Source organism: Eublepharis macularius, chromosome 1 (genome assembly GCF_028583425.1).
Source record: "Eublepharis macularius isolate TG4126 chromosome 1, MPM_Emac_v1.0, whole genome shotgun sequence".
NCBI lineage: Eukaryota > Metazoa > Chordata > Lepidosauria > Squamata > Eublepharidae > Eublepharis > Eublepharis macularius.
The window spans coordinates 56,755,419-56,773,277 of record NC_072790.1 but is presented as its reverse complement, the minus strand read 5'-3'; positions in this window follow the sequence as shown (position 1 = coordinate 56,773,277).

The window sequence follows — 17,859 nt, the reverse complement described above, 5'->3', positions numbered from 1 at the left end:
TTTCCACAGGTCAGTTCATTGTTGTTGTTATTCTGCTAGTTGCTCTTCTCCGTTCTTCCTCCACACCACCTCCACCTCCTTCACTCCACTTATTGGGCGAGGGATACGGGTACAGGTAAAAACAGTAAAATAGCAAAAATAAGGGTAGCAACTTTGCCAAGTTAGTTAATACTGATAAAAATTAGCTGCTGCTAGTAAAAATGGTTGTTGCTAGTAAAAAATAAAAGTAAAAATAGGGAAACCTATATAAAACAAGGGGTTAAAAGGAGGATAGCAGGAGCTAGCAAAACAGTTCCTGTCCGTACCGCCATCTTCAATTCAAGTTATTTTTAATTGTGCAATAATGATTCTGTATTATAGATTATACATGGTACAAATAGAAACTATATATGATGTATAGTATACGTTGTCTATACATATGTACACAACAAATGAATCTACAAAACCAAATGAAAAGCAGAGAAATGAAGTGATTTGGCAGAGAGTAGACTGCTCCAAATCCCTGAGAACTTGAGGGCCATGACATGTGGCTGCTATTCTGCTAGTTCCATCTTTTTACCAGCCATAGTGGTGGGTCAGTAGGAATCATAATGTGGAAAAGTTGCAGATAAGACATGGGCACGGAATGGGGGGAAAATGAACCACGAATTAGCCAAACTTGAACCAGTTCTGAACCAGTTCGAGGGAGCCCAGAACGGGCACCTTCACGCTCACAGCCAAACTAAACAAGACTTTCTCTATGTCCAATACCCATAAAATTTGCAGGTCACCTAGTCCTCACTGTTCTCTAAAGACCCCCCAAGTTTTAGAGAGATTGAACCCCGGGAAAGGCATGATCCATCAGTCCCCTGCCCTTTCCCGTCTTTTTCTCTTCGCAGTGGCAAAACCTGGAGTGTCTGCTGGCAGCTACTTTGAGGGTCTGGCCCTTTTCCTGGCTGGATGGGCCAGAGTGGGAGCTCTCTAATTCGCAGGGACAGCTCCCAATCAAACATGGAGGCCTCATATTGGGGAGCAACCAAAAGACTGCCACCTTTGCCTGGGCAATGGATTGAATGGCGCAAAGTCTGGCTTCCCGAACCAGCAATGGAATGGAATGGAACAGTAGGAAAAGTTGTTTGTTCTGTAAAAACACAGACCCACGGAACACGTTTCTTTGAAAACAAACCAGCTGTTCTGTTCGGAATTTTGTTCTGTGGTTCGTTTCATGCCATCTCTATTGCAGATATATTTTCAGGGCCAGTCTATACACTAAGCACACAAAAGGGTACCAATACAGCCCTGACACCACCCTATAGTGTAAAAGAGACAAAGGCAGGTGAGAGCTTCTCCAGATGGTTGGTGGTCATTTGCCTAGGGCGCCAAAAATCCTTGGACCAGCTCAGTTTTAGGGCTGCTTGTCATGACAGCTTGAAGGAGACAGCCACAAAACTGTTTTCTCCAAAAGTCTGTCTGGTACCAGGAGTATGATTAAATTATGGTGCTGTGCTTTCTACAAAGTTGTTGCCTTGTTAAACCAAGCTAAAGTGTTGCGAGGCTCTCCTGGGAGCCAGGTGCAAATGACTTGATTCTATGTATGCAAATGTTGCTCTGTTTAAAATTGTGAGTCAAACTCATGAAAGTGAATGCATTTTTAAATTGTTTAAAGGAGGCAAAATTCTAACAAATGGCATGTGGCAAGATTTCACCATGGACCTGGAGGAGAGTGCCAGGAATCATGCACACAATAAAATTGATTCACTTCTAACTCTGATAACACTTTCAAAGGTTTTGACAGCCGCAGCTTGCAAGGAAATATGAACACAGAGAACATTTCTTTTTGCAGTGCATCCCCCTGAGAAGAAGCTTTCATCTTCAGGGGACATCTCATTTGCAGGCTTTGAAAATGATTTACATGTACAGAAGTTATTGGATATGACAAATTGTGACAATGATATTATGACCTAACAGCTGGACTCCCTGCATGGAACAATTACTGCCAGTTAGGCAGAGGAGGATATGAGCAATTGGTTTTAAGACTAATAGAGGCAGATGGGAAACTTTCTAATCTAGAGGCAATATTAGAGATACATAACTTAATTATTTCTGAAAAGCTTAAAAGACAATACATCTTTTAAAGCCGATGTCTATTTGATTAAATATAAGCTGTAAACAGAAAGCATTAGCACAAATGTTTTAAAGCACTGGGTAAAATGAAAATACTGATAATAAAAGGGGGACTCACAAGGATGTAGGGGCCATCTCATTTTCCCTGATGCCCACTATTTCCGCTTTCCCTTCCCCAAAAGATTCCGTAGTTTCTCTCCCCTTTCCTGCTTGCTTCTCTCCCTCACATCCACCAGCTAACCTACCTTTATCTGTCGCCCAAGCTTCAGCTTTATTTATTCTTTATTTATTTAATTTATAACCACCTTTCTCCACAGCGAACAGCATACCTTAGTCACCTCTTCTTCATTTTATCCTCAGAACAATGCTGTATGCAGGGGTGGGACTGGGAGTGAAAACCCCTAGGGGAGTGAAACCCCCTAGGAAAATGCCCCTTCCCCAGCCCACCCTTGCTCCACCCTTTAAAAGGAGGAAGGGGAGAGGAAGAGATAATCTTCCTGACCATGCCTCTCCCTCCCAAAGAGGTGAAGGAAGGAGAGAGGGAGGAAGAGGCAGGCTGCCTAACCAGTTAGCTGGGACCCTGAGGTTTGAATGGGCCAGGCAGAGCTTCCCTCCTGTGCACTGGATGGTACCACCTCCCTCACTCCTGCCTTTGAGGTAAGTTATAATGGACAGGAAATGTCACTCATACAGAAAAATACATCAGACTGCTGCAAATTGAAAGTGATGATTATTGAAACAAAATATGTTCTGTTCATGTATACTACATACATATTCCGAAAGAGTCCCTCACAAACCAAAATACAGGCATCTGCTATATTATTCTGTTTTGAAATATATCTTTATCAGAAGAACGCAGGATGGAAAATCATCAAATGCCTTTTCAAGCAGTAAATCTGCTGGAGAACTGGAACAAAGAACACATGACTTTGTAAAGTACAAACTTAGAAAGCAGAGAGTCTCCTGTTCAAAACAGGTGCTGTGAAATGCATAAGAGCAAGATTCAGCTCCAGAAGCACCAACTAGATTTTCCGGGGTATGCTCTTTTGAGAGTCAAAGATCCCTTTGTCAGAAACATAACTGTCAATAGGTTCTTGTCATAAGGTTGGTAATCCAAAGGGAAGTATATATAAAACAGTTCCTTATATTACGTAAGGAATGCTTATAACAGGTAAAAATTTATCACCATTCCTAGGCAATAAGCAAAACAACTTGTTCAAGGGCCTTTTTGGGTTCCTCAGTAGGATCTGCTAAATATAGGTACGTGTCCTTCATTATTACGTCATTCACAATTGACATGCCTATTGAGCATTTAACAGTATTGGACATTTCCATGATTAAATGCTTGAAGCGTAATTCTAGAGGAAAAGATAATTACGTTAATTACAGCTGTATTGTTAGCTAAATATTCCATAAGTTATTGACTTATGATCACAAATGTTGGCATGTGTGCTTCAAAGGCAATTATCTCATTAAGTCCTTTGTTGGATAATATGCAAGGATAAAATGCATAACTCACCAGATTGTCCTTTTCTTCACTATCATTATGCATCTTTTTTATGAACCCAAGAAAATGCTAAAAAGGTGTTTGGTCAACAGGAGGTTTGCTTTCTGCCATGTGATTTGATAATACCTTTAAATAGGTTTCTATTTTAGTTGTGGACATCAAATTCCAAACGCCTTAAGATCAAAAAGCTTAGAAACAAATGGCTCATTTTGAGGAGACTCTTATTCATAGGAGAATATGAAAACACAATGGAATGTGTTGTCCAGGCCCAGCCAACCACCTAAGTCACTCTCCTACAGCTGGTCAACCAGGGCATCCAGGGGGCCGAGTTGTTGGACTTGATGAACTGTTGGCACCAGCGACCTCCACTGCATTCCCCTGGCACAGATCCAGGTAATGTTGATAACTCCTCGCAGTCCAAGTTGCCAACTCCATCCGCACGATGAACGTTCTCTTTACTCATCTGATGAAGTGAGCTCTAATTCACCAACGCTCATGCTGCTCCTGTTTAATTTTACCTAGCAGCATTTTCTCTATTCAAACCTGTCGTTCTGCAGAAGATGTTTGCAAAAGCTTTACCTAGAACATTCTCCCCCTCCCCCTCCCTCCTTTTAATACCCAAGCTGATGAAGAGTTTTTGAGAACTTGAAAGCTTAGCTTACTTGCTACTTTGCATTTGGTTGGCCTTAATAAAATGAGAAACATGGCTTTTGGGGTTTGCACCCCTGTGTTTTGAAATAGGAAATCTCTCATCCCTGCAATTCTGACCCCCACATCTCTGTTTTAATTTTGCTTCATTGTACTCAGTAACAGTTTTCATGCCATTTTCTGTCTCCTTGCACTGATATTTCCATAAAGCACACAGATTTTCTGTATATCAAAAAAGTACTGAGGTGACTGAAGTGATAGCTTAGAAATATACCACTACTTGTCTCCAGTCTTGTTCTGGCTAGTGTTTCTACTTACCAATGATTTAATTATTTGTTTATTTTTATTTAATTTTATTTATATCCCACCTTTCTGTTCAACAGAACACTCACAGCTAACAAATGAAATCCTATACAAATACATTAAAAATTAACTGGGGAAGTCTCCTCAGGCAAAAAACAGCAGCTCCAGGTTACAGCTCCCTCCCTTTTAAAGGCATCAGCAGCCCTAGAGTGGGGCTGGGCAAGTGGAAAAGCCCAGTTTAGATGGCAAAGTCCCCCCAGGCAGAAGGCAGCTCCCTTTGCAAAAGGCAGCCCATTTTAATACCTAGTTTCAGATAATGATGTTCATGTACATCAAAAGTGAGACCTTGAAAAACAAACTTCAGAATGCTTGCACCATTTTCATGTGGTTTGAGGCCTTCTTGGAATGATTTACAAAATGCTTGCTGCTGCTTCCAGTCATTCTCCCAAGCCACCAACCTTACTATTCTAACAGTGCAATCCTATGAAGAGTTACTCCAGTCTAAACCCATTGGGCTTAGACTGGTGCTGTAAAAGGGGAGAGAAGTATCTTGCAGATGTCTCCTTAAACAGAGAACATATCTCAAGCAGAAACTCTCTTTCCTACAAAACTTTTCCATCTGTTTGACTAGGGATATAACTTTGATCCCACCTCAACAGAGTATGAAGTACCTACTGGTCTTTGGCTGGGCAATTTTTTCCTTATGGGCCAAGCTACACATGACGAATGACACTTGAACGGCAAGTGTATTTCTCCCTGTTCACTTGCCCTCCACTCAATCCACTTGCCGTTCAAGTGTCATTCGTCATGTGTAGCTTGGCCCTATATGTTAGGAGCAGCAATTTAGGTTAGCTCTGCTATGTTGTTGAAGTCTTTGCTGCAGACTGATTAAGAATTTTATTGTGCTTGGAAACTGTGGCAGATCTTGTCATGGAGGAGAAGTTTTGCAAATTGTGAATGGCTTAGAAGGGAAAGAGGAACTGTGAACACTGCAGATAGAGAAGAGTCGTTGAATGAGAGTGAATGTGGGTGTGAGTGAGTGAGTTCTGAGCTGGATAAGAGTGAGTTTGGAGCTGAGAAGTCTTGACAGCAAGTGCGGAATAGTGGCTTTTGCTATGTGAGTGGGGGGATTCAGGGAGTATATTTTGCCATATGTAGCAATCAATTTTGCTGTGCCTCAGTGGCTGCCAAGAGGCCCAGGCATCTTTGCTGGGCCTAGGCTGCACTTCTTCAACTCAAAGTTGGCTGGCAGCTGTACTGCAGTGAGCAAATAGGTGTGGCAGCTGCAGAACCACCAAGCAAGTCAGTGAAGGACTCTTCGCTCGATCAGTAAACATGTATTAAAGATCCCTGGTCCTAGGGCAGCCCACCTGGTGTTGACCAGGGTCAGGGCTTTTTCGGTCCTGGCCCCAGCCTGGTGGAACGCTCTGTCTTACGAGACCAGGGCCTCACAAGATCTGTTAGCATTTCACTGGGCCTGCAAGACGAAGCTGTTTCGCCAGGCATATGGTTGATGCTAGGCGGTGCCCCCCCCCACCAGTTGGGGGGAATATGCCCTCCCGTCCAATGTCACCTTCCATCTTCCACATATTTTTTTTTGGTAAAAACACTTTGGAGACGGTGAAAAGGTGATCGTCTAAATTATGTGCTGCTATGCTTCTTGCTTCTATATTTATATAGATGTGGTATTTTAAATTGTGGTATGTAGTATTTTATGTTTTTAATGGTAATAATGGTTTGAATTGTGTAATGTGTTTTAAGCCTTGTTGTGATCTGCCCTGAGCCTGCTGGTGCGGGGAGGGCGGAGTATAAATTGAATAAATTAAATTCAATATTAAATTATTATAAGACTCCCTGTAGCCAGCAACTGCACAAAACTGCACAGGAGTGTATGTGACCTCAGTGGTGGCTGCAGCAGGCTAGGAGCCCGGCAGCCATGCATCACTGGCACACAGTGGGCAGTGACTGGATTCAGGGGGAGCAGGGTTGAGCTCCCTGGAAGATGGTAAGGAGGATGCCATCATCTACTCCTCTAGCATGCCAGCTAGAGTCTTTAGATTCCACAGTCTTTATGGTAACAGAAGTGAAATCATAGACCATTGCCATTTTTTAAATCTCACTTGCAAATTTCTGATTGGTGGGAAGTGGGGTCTAATGGCGGGAGATTGCCTGCCACTACCAGGAACATCCAAGCCACAAATGGTGCTGTCTCCAAGTAATGCAATACCAACAAGGAAAGGAACCTCCACCGGAGACACAACAATTAATAACTCATTTCCAAGAATTTATATACAAAAAATGCAAGTGCTATAAGTGCATATTACAAAAATTGTGCTAATTGCTGTGTGTTCTTTTTCTTCTTTCTTCAGCATCCAGTATTCACAAACCTTATATGCAACCAATGTTTCATTATACACAGTCAGTTATACAATAAATATTTCATTATAGACAGACAATGCTTAATCCTATTTTTCAACCAGGTTCACTGCTCATCTGCTTACAGACTGATAAGCTATAGAGGTAAGTAATATTTGATGTTACAGTCCAAATAAATAATCAATTCTGTATTTATGTTTCAGACATGAAGGCATGACAATGGAGAATCCCTCATGGTGTGCAGACTATAATCCAAGTAGTAATAGTGGCCAACGGGTCTGCTAGCTATTTTTTCTGCCCATTTCGGAGTTCTTCTTCATGGGCCATGTATTTCCACAATTTGTCATCCTAAAATACATAATGTTCATGCAGTCATCCATCTCCATAAAATTCATATTGATAATAAATGTGAATAAAAACAAAAACAAATACTCCGTTGTTACATACAATCATTCATACACCATAGATAGTTGAAGACTATCAGTCTAGAGCCTCAATAGGAAACTGCTTGTTACATTGTTTTTAAAGGAAACTAGTTTTTAAAAGGACATGATGCTTCGTAGTCTGGACTATTAAAGGGATATTATAATAATAATATTAACAACATTCGATTTATATACCGCCCTTCAGGACAACTTAATGCCCACTCAGAGCAGTTTACAAAGTATGTTACTATTATCCCCAAAACAAAACACCCTGTGAGATGGATGGGGCTGAGAGAGCTCCAGAGAACTGTGACTAGCCCAAGGTCACACTTCATCTGACTTGGCATCAAGGTAGCCGCTCTTCTAACTACTTTGCTCTGCACCTAGATATTTTTAAATGGACTTCCTGTTCATAAAACAATGGTAAAATCAGTTTCGTTATTTAAACCCTTAGGGGCAAGACAGTTTAATTTGAATATCCACTGAGCCTCTAAGTGGAGCAAATTTCTCTCTGACTGTGGAGTTGAATTTGACCACTTGTAAGGCTGAAAAAAACAGTGTTTCACTTACTGTAACTGTTGTTCATCTAGGTCTTTGTGCAGGCACACATGAGACTGCACACACGCAGGCCTGCCGATTCTGGAGATTTCCAAAGCTCAAAAATGCCAGGGGGCGCTCTTGCCTCTCAGCGCACATGCGCATCCATCTTCCTGCCGAAATGGCTCCTAAGAGGTGGAGCGTCCCCCACATACCCTCAGTCCTCTTTCACCACCCTACAGCAAGGTAAGTACTAAGAGAGTTAGTGGGGAAGGAGGGAGGGCATGTGTGCCTGCACGGAAGACCTAGATGAACAACAGTTACAGTAAGTGAAACACTGTTTTTCATCTACGGTCTTCCTGTGCAGTCCCACATGGGAAGATTACAAAGCTTAATACCTGGGTGGAAGTGTTGCAGGTTTGTTACAGAAATATCGACTGCAGAACTGCTGTGCCTACTGCTGTCTCCTTTCTGTCTAGGATATCCAGCACGTAGTGCTTTATAAACGTCTCAGCCGAGGCCCACGTCGCCACTCTGCAGATGTCGTGAAGAGGAACACCCTTCAGGAGAGCCACTGACGATGCCTGGGACCTGGTAGAGTGGGCATGCACCTCCAAGGGACAAGGTAGGTTAGCAGTTTTATAACAGGTCAATATCGTTTGCACTACCCATTGGGATATAGTCTGTGAAGATGCTTTCCTACCCTTCTTGTGTCCCGCAAAACACAAAAACAAATTAGAATCTACCCTAAAAGGTTTCACCCAGTCCAAATAAAAGAGAATAGCCCCACGGACATCCAACGAGCGCAGGGCTTTTTCTGCCCCCGATGTCTGTGTACGAAAGAAAACTGGTAAAGTCAATTCTTGTGAAAGGTGAAAAATAGATACCACTTGCAGTAAAAATTCAACCTTGGTTCTAAGAACCACCTTTTCATTATGGATTTTTAAGTACGGGGGTTCACATGATAATGCTGCCAATTTCCCCACCTTCCTAGCTAAAGTGATAGCTACCAGAAAGGCAACTTTCAGGGACAAAAAACGTAAGGGGCATGTAGCCAAGAGTTCAAAACGCCTAGACATCAAACGCATCAAAACCAAGGGCAACGACCACTGCGGGACAATGGCCCTCACAGGGGGAAAGAGGTTATTCAACCCTTTCAAAAACAACTTAGCTGCAGAATGGGAGAAGACCGATTTCCGGTCTATAGGAGGGTGAAAAGTGGAGATAGCCGCTAGGTACACTTTCACAGACCGGTTAGCCAATCCCTTTTGTTTTATTTCCCATAAAAAGTCAAGAATCTCAGGTAGAGAGGACAGGAAAGGATCTGACCCCCTCTGTTGACACCAAACAGTAAATTTGTCCCACTTAGGCATATAAGACTGCCTAGTAGACAGCCTTCTAGCATTCTGTAATACACGAGTCACAGCCGTGGAGAAGGAGAATCCTGTCTGATCAGCCAAGCTGTCAGTCTGAGTTTCTCGATGTTGTGGTGGAGGACCCCCCTCCAGGACAAGAGGTCCAGAACCAGCGGAAGACTGCGTGACTGAATCTGGAGTTGCAGGAGGGTGTGGAACCACGGCTGACGTGGCCAAAACGGGGCTATCAAGATGACAGATGTCTTGTCCCTCTGGATTTTGCTGAGGACTCTGGCCAGGAACGGGAACGGGGGGAATGCATAAAACAGGTGACCCGACCACCCGAGTTGAAATGCATCCCCATGAGATTTTTGGCCTACGCCTCCTCTGGAACAGTAGTCCTGGGTCTTGCAATTCTCTTCTGATGCGAAGAGATCTATGTTTGGGAACCTCCCGGAGAAGACAGGGAGAAGGTACTTGTCCTGAAGGGACCACTCGTGATTGTCCCTGTGGAGCCTGCTCAAATGGTCTGCCATTGAGTTCTCCACCCCAGGGATGTGTACTGCCTGAAACCACACCGAATGCTCTATGGCCCACATCCAAAGTTTTACTGCCTCGGTGCAAATGGACACCGATGCTGTTCCACCCTGTTTGTTTATATAGAACATTGCTGTCGTATTGTCCGTCAGGATCTGGACGAATTTGTTCCGTATGGCATCTGAAAAGGAAATTAATGCATATAAGACTGCTCTTAACTCAAGCAGATTAATATGTTCATTGCGTTCCGCATCAGACCACAAACCATGGGCATGTGAACCTTCACAATGCGCTCCCCAGCCTAAGAGTGAAGCATCTGTAGTGATGGAGAGGTGAGGCTGTCTGCAACCGAACTCCACCCCTCTGAACAAATTGGAATCATCCAACCACCATTCTAAAGAGTTCACCACCCTCCTAGGCACTGACAGTCTCCTATTCTGCGAATTTTGGTCAGGGGGAAAAACAGAATTGAACCACATTTGTAACAGCCTCATAAAGAGCCTAGCGAGCGGAATGACCGCTGTAGGAGAGGCCATACACCCCAACGAACTTTGAAGAAATTTAGCAGATTGGAAGCAGCATTTCTGTAACCTGCATATGAGAGCCTTAATCTTAGAAACTGTCTCCTCAGGTAAGAACCCTGCATTCCTGATACCATCAAGAACAATTCCAATAAATTGGAGGGATTTAACAGGAGTCAACTTCAATTTCTTTTGATTAACTAAGAGCCCCAATCAGAAACATAATGCTAGGGTAAGGGAAACCTGCTTATTAACATCCTCTGGTGAATCACCCACCAGTAACCAGTCATCCAGGTATGGTAAGATACAACATCCCTGGAGTCTCAAATGAGCTACCACCACCGCCATACATTTTGTAAAAACTCTCGGGGCAGTAGCCAGTCCAAACAGTAACACCCTGTATTGAAACACACATTAGTTATACATAAAATGTAGAAACTTTTTGTGCTCTGAAAAGTAAGTGTACTTCAGGTCTAGGACTGCAAACCAGGAATGTAATGGTAATAGAATTAAGACCACTTGTAAAGTGACCATCTTGAATTTAAGAACCCTAATTAGTTTGTTCAGATTCCTGAGATCTAGAATAGGTCGCAGATCCCCATCTTTTTTCTCCACCATAAACAAGTTAGAGTAAAACCCCAACCAAGAGGATGTATTTGGGACTCCTCAATGGCCCCTTTGTTCAACAACGCAGAGAGTTCTGACAGCACCTCATGTTGAGGAGGTTCGGAAGTAAAGACAGGGAGACATAAGTAAGGTAACTCCAAAAATTCAACTTTATAACCCAACAGAACTATAGACAAAACCCAAACGTCAGAAGAAACAGAATGCCATTCATCCCAGTATGCACTCAACCTGACTCCAAATAAAGGGTCAGGGCCCTGTAATTGTCAAAATTGTTTGTGTAACTGGGACTGCTCCTTAAGCCTGCTGCTGCTGTGAGCTGGCCCGACCTCTCTGATTTTGCCTACGTCTGTAGAACGAAGGCTGCGGACTTTGGTAATTCCTACGAGGTTGGTAGGCGTACCCTTGGTACGGTTGGTACCGTTGTTGACGGTTCTGTTGAAAAGACCTATAATATGGTCTGGAGGCCTGTCGCGGAGCTTGATGGAGCACTCCATACGACCGAGCAGTCAGACGATCTGTCCTTTTCTTTGAAAGGTACTTGTCCGTCTTCTCCGAGAACACCATGGTTCTTTCAAAGGGGAGATCCTTGACCCTGCTCCTAGTGTCAGGTGGGAGCACAGTCGTCCACAACCACACGTAATGGCATAGAACCACTGCAGAGAGCAACGATCTAGAAGAAGTGTCTGCCATGCTCCTCCTGGCGTTGATCTGATGGCGGGAAAGCCTAGTCACCTCTTCTTGCATCACCCTAAGAAAGATCCTCTGGTCGTCAGGTAGCTTAGGAATAAAGGTTGCCACCTTCTTCCAGAGCAAAAGTTGATATGCGGCCATCATTGCCGCATAATTTGCCACTTTTATACAAAAGGCAGCCGAGGTGTAAAACTTCCTCCCCATAGTGTTGATCTTCCTGCTATCCTTATCGGCAGGAGCTGACATTGATCCCTGTTTGGGTCTGGTTTGCATTTCCTCCATCACTAACGAAGATGGAGGGGGATGAGCAGAGAGAAACGGATGGGCATCATCTTTTAAGCGGTAGAGATTCTCTACCTTTTGGTTGGTAGCAGGTGCAGATGCAGGTTTCAAATTCAACCCCTTCCAGAGGTCAACAAACCCATCAATTAAAAGGAAGGCTACAGTTGGCGTGGAGCCCGAGTAAATATGCTGCAATATTTTGTCAGTTAATTTGGACTCTGTAGATGACACCTCTATCTCCAGTGCTTTCGTCATGCGCTGGAGAAGTTCATTATATGCCCTAAAATCGTCAGTGGGCGAAGCATCTTCCGAAGGGCCAATTTCTCTATCCAGAGAATCGGACAGAGGGGAGTCACTATAATGTGTGCGGGTCCTCGGGAATTCGACCTCAGATAGATGCGGCGTTCTTCTTGGATTGTCATAGGAATAGGCCCACAAGGAGGGGGATCTAGAGTCCCTCCTGTATGGCCAATCGGAAAAAGATGAGCCCTCTCTATGGTAGTAGGCAATGGCAGGGTCATCACTAAGTTGGTCTTCTCTGGACCGGCTTATGTATGAACAGGGGCTATATCGGTTGCTAGACCGGCCCTTTCGGCTTCCTGAAGACATGGGTGATCTCGAGTCATGTGAAGTTGACCGCAGACATCCCGATGGAGTGGGAGGTTTCTCGATCAATATCACGTCTTCTTCTTGACTCACCCTCCGAAGGGAGTCTCGAGGAGAACGATGATCTCCCGACCCCTCATGCCTCTCCTCCAGTGGGTTGGAACCAGCTGCCTCAGGCGGAACTGAAGGGGGAGTGGAGATGAGACTCTCGAGCATAGCCATATCATGTTTCGATGAGTGCTTGCGCTTCTTCCATTTCTTCTCCACGTTAGGCTCCCCTGACTTCGAAGTCGAAAGTGGTTCCGAAGGTCTCGGATCCGAAGAGGGAACTTCTTGAGAAGACATCGAAGTGGTCCTCAGAACCGAGGTTGTCCGACTCCGAGGAATCGTCGGATCCGGAGTTCTTCGAGTAGAGGTCGAGACAGCCGTTAAAGTCGAGGGTTGATGACATCGATGGACCTTCGGAACCAATGGCCTCCTATTGGAGATCGCTGGTTCCGACGAGCTCCGCACGGAGGTGACGAGCGATTCAGCGGGTCTCGGTTCCGAGTGGCTCGGCGAAGGGTGAGAACGCTGAGTCCTCAAGGTCGTTGATCCCAGGCCAGGTCAAGAGGCGGAACCAGACGAGGCAGATGGTGGTGCCGTTGCTGGTGGATCTGTAGCCGCCATCGCACGCTTCTAGAGAGAGGCCTGTAAGTGACCTGCCTGTTCGGCCCGGGCCTTAAAAGTAAAGGTGCGGCAATGCTTGCATGCCTGCGTGTTATGGGTCTCCCCAAGGCAGTACAAGCAACTCGAGTGGCCGTCTGACCTGGTCATTTTCCGATTGCAAGTCTCACATCTTTTAAAAAGAGCTGTTTCCGACATCGCGACGAGAGAAGAGCTGGAAACCTCATCTGCCGGTGGCAAAAGAGAAACTGAGGGTATGTGGGGGACGTTCCACCTCTTAGGAGCCATTTCGGCGGGAAGACGGCTGCGCATGTGCACTGAGAGGCGAGAATGCCCCCTGGCATTTTTGAGCTTTGAAAATCTCCAGAATAAGCGGGACTGCGCGTGCGCAGTCCCATGTGGGACTGCACAGGAAGACCGTAGATGAACCACAGTTTCCATTCATTGCTATGACACTGTATGAAATGTTGTGTTAAAGGGGTCTCCATAATTTTATTCCTAATTCTGGATAGATATTCTTGGATTCTAACCTTAACTGATCGTGTGGTGCTGCCCACATATATAAGTGGGCATGAACATTCCAAGATAAAATTATATTTGATGTATTACAAGTAGAGAAGGATTTTGTAAAATGTGGGGGACCTGTCTGTGGGTTTTTAAACGTATCAATCTTGGCAGAAAGGGGACATATATTGCAATGATCACATGCAAAATGAGCAGTGGAACGTTGTGGTACTACAAAATTGGAGCGTATTAAGCTGTCCCGGAGGCTTTTGATCCTTCTGTGCCTATAATGGGCATGCTTTCACATCCTGGTATGCTATTTAAAATATGCCAGTTCTTTCTCATCACTTTAGAGATACCAGCCGCTAATAGAGTATAGTCCATAGCCCATTTTATACTTCTAACTTCTAATATCTCCTTAGGAGTCAATAGAGAACTGTGTCACCTGTTCATCCCTTTGAACTGCATTCATAATTATTCTGTCTGGAATAATTAAAAAAGCTTGCCTCATGTTTTTCCCTTCCCTAATGTAATCTGCAGCCATTGATGAACTAGTTTTTAATTAGTCCCAGATCGGGCCCAAATTGGCCCAGATCAGGCCGCTGCAGAGCACAGCCGCACTCCCATGCTTTGCAGAGGCCTGACCTGGCCCAGATTGGGCCCAAGTGGGCCCGATTGAGACCTCTGCAGAGCATGGGAGCCCTCCCAGCGCGACCACGGCATGTGCAATGATGTCACTTCCTGAAAGTGATGTCATTGTGCAGACCAGGAATGCTCGCATGACCACAATATAACAGCTTAAGTGCCGGGCCTCCCACTTCCCATCCAAGGGGTGGGGGAACCTGGCAACCCTAATATGAGCCTTTTTTTTCAATAAATGCTTTTTTAATTCATAAATGCTGATAGCTCTTCTCTGTAATGCATAGACATCCATGTTATTTAAATGGGTACCATGGGAAGGGAGTGGCCTGTTGGCAAGCAGCTGATCCCCCAGTGGAGCACATGTGCAGCAAGCAGTCCCTGCGGTAACCAGGTACAGGGTAGCAGGAAACTGGGCACAAAACAGGCAAGACTGCATGGGGGAATGAGGAGTCTTGGCCCTCCCCATGGGAAATTCCTACAAAGGCCAAGTGGTGGCAGTGAGTACAAAAGGGAAGAAGTGAAAGCCCCTCTGAGGGTTGGGAGAAATGGAGCAGGTGGCATGGGCCAGGCAAAAACTTGGGTTGCCTCTGGATAATCTCCAGATGCCTCAGAGAGCAAGACAGGCAGTGCTCACAGGACAGTGGGGAAGTTCCACCACAGTGCTAATTTTTATTTTATTTACAGGGGGAAACATTAAAAATATAACATTCACCTTTATGCTGAAGGACTCCACTTCATTTCATCACCTCACTCTGCTGAACATGTCTACATAGTCTCTGAAGAAGAGAGCCCAATAGCTTTTCTTTGTAATTTGTACTAACTTCACATGCTTAAATCTTTATAAAGATCTGCATCTGCCCTAGCTATTTGTCTGAAATTTCCATGATTTGTTCATTTTGTTCTAATTTTGTTATTGACTACCTATTGAGCTCCAGCGTTTGCTGTGTTATTTTTCCTTTTTTTTTTCAGGACAGTTCCTCACAAATCAAGCAACGATGTTCTGGCCTCGGCTGTATGCACAATTACACTGAAGGCCAAGGATGTCCATAGAAATAATTCTGCCCTGGTTGTTGGTGGTAGGGGAGGTCTATTAATTGTAACTACAGGTCTTTATACCATTGGCAATTCACCCTAGCTAGGCCAGACCAGAAAACGTTGAGGAGCAGAAATGCAAATAAAAATAAAATCCACATTTCAAAATCTATGCAATCTAAACAAATGATTTTAATATATAAACAATATATCTATAATCTGTAGATCATTCTCATTTTTGAATCCACCATGTCTCACACAGCATTAGTGTATTAGAGGGTATTGTTATCCTTGGATACTTTCATGGAGAAATTTTAATATAGCTTTAATTATGTGGACAAAATCGAGAGGGTGCAGAGGAGAGTGGTGAGGATGATCAGGTGTCTGGAGACTGAGCCCTACGATGAAAGGCTAAGGGCCTTGGGAATGTTTAGTTTGGAGAAGAAGAGATTGAGGGGGGGGCATGATTGCTCTCTTTAAATATTTGAAAGGCTGTCATTTGGAGGAGGGCAAGGAGCTATTCCAGTTGGCAGCAGAGGATAGATAGGACCCGAAACAATGGGCTTAAATTACATGCACAAAGGTACCGGCTGGATATTAGGAAAAACTTTTTCACAGTCAAAGTAGTTCAAAGGTGGAATCAGCTGCCTAGGGAGGTGGTGAGTTCCCCTTCACTGGCAGTTTTCAAGAAGAGGCTGGATGAATATTTGTCAGAGATGCTTTAGGCTGATCCTGCACTGGGCAGGGGGTTGGACTAGATGGTCTGTATGGCCCCTTCTAACTCTATGATTCTATGCTAATTGTACTGCATACATCACTTAGCCTACTCAGATCATTTTCAGTGAGATTGAGGACCAATGACAGTGTCCTCAAGTCCAGAACAGGAATGCTGCTGCCACATTAAAGTGATTTAAAAATCCTTTGAGAGCCTGATCCTGATAAGCATTGTAGCACAGTGAGCTGAGGTGCCCTTGTTCCCCTCTTGCCTTATCATGTGCCAAAATGACTGCACTTCTGCCTCTGTTTTAGCACTTGAAAAGGCACTAGGGGTGGGGGATAGGAGCATAGCATTGCATGCTAATAAAGACTGAGCCATTGCAGTATTTGTAATTACTTCAAAATAATGGCAACACCTTCATGGTGGACATGAGAATGATCTCACAGCTAGATTGACCCAAAGTCCGTGGGATGACCAGTGAACAAAAGTTGCCTGAGATTGCTCTGATTTCTGTTTGAATCCTACCTTCTTCTCCCGCCAGGGTTGAACAACCACCATGGCCTTGTCTAGCTAACTTAGTGAGGTTTTGCCCAAAATGAAAAACAGCAGATAAGACTTTGTTGGTGGCTATGGCCACTGCAGTTTGGTCTGAAATGAACCCAAAGCACCCCCCATGTCCAGATGTATTCCCATCACATTCTCACGCAAAAGTTTTTGGATGATGCCATCACTTAGGATAGAATGTAAGGACAAGTTCCTCAGGCCTGTTGTACAGGCTACTTACTTTAGGGCAAAAGGATAGATCAGTTTTTCGTATTGCTCTGCCTTCGTGAAAAATGCATAGCTCTTTGCACACTGAGAAAGCATTTAATGTGGAAGTTCTGAAAGCTGACATGATCCCTACTATCAGGCTCTGAGACCAGGGTGTCGGAGCCTGGGGGGGGGGGCTCACCCTCCAGGTTGGTTTCTAACTTGGGTCACACTGTTTGGCAAGTCTCAGAATAGGGGAGGAAGGGGGTTTGCAGCACCCTCTCAGCTGGGCGGCAGTTCCCTGCATAACTTCACCTCTTGCTCTCCTTCTCTTAGCTCACCTTCACCAACTTCCTCCCAGATCTGCCTGCTGGGTTTCCCTTTATAAAGGCTTCCCTAGGCCAATGCTCACTCCTCCCCCAAGCTCCATCCTATGCCCTCCTTCCATTCTGGTGTGGCCACCTCTTGGCCCAACCGAGTCTCCTGAAGTGAGCCTGGCCTGACCTCCCCCCTGCCCATTGCCCAATTAGACTGGCCCTGCAGGGTGGGGCTGGCTGGGTCATGGCTGCCTCAGGGTTCCCCGCCTGCTCTGGCACTGCTCCTGGCCCTCGGGTTACCCCTGGCTGGTGTTCTTGTGGCCTGCTGCCGTGGGTCCTGGAGGCCTTCCCCAGGCGGCGTTCCTGCCATCGGCTGCTGCTCCAGCTTGGCAGGCCTGCCTGTTGCTACTGACACCATTTCTGCTGCTCCCACTGCCTCTGTGTTGCCTCCCTGTTGCTGCCAGCACCGTCCCTACCAGCCTTGCTGCCTCCATTACCCTGGACAGGCTGGGAGGACCATGTGGCCATCCTGGGAAGGGTAAGTCCAAGGGGAGAGGTCTGCTGATCCTCAGACACCTACCAAAAGGCTGTTGTAGTGGTAAGCTCATTGAGGTGGGCACATAGCCATATGCTTGAAGTATGGAAGGGGTTGAACAACGTTGAGATTCCATATTCAAAGCCTATGGACCATGAGAGGCCACACCGTAGAAATC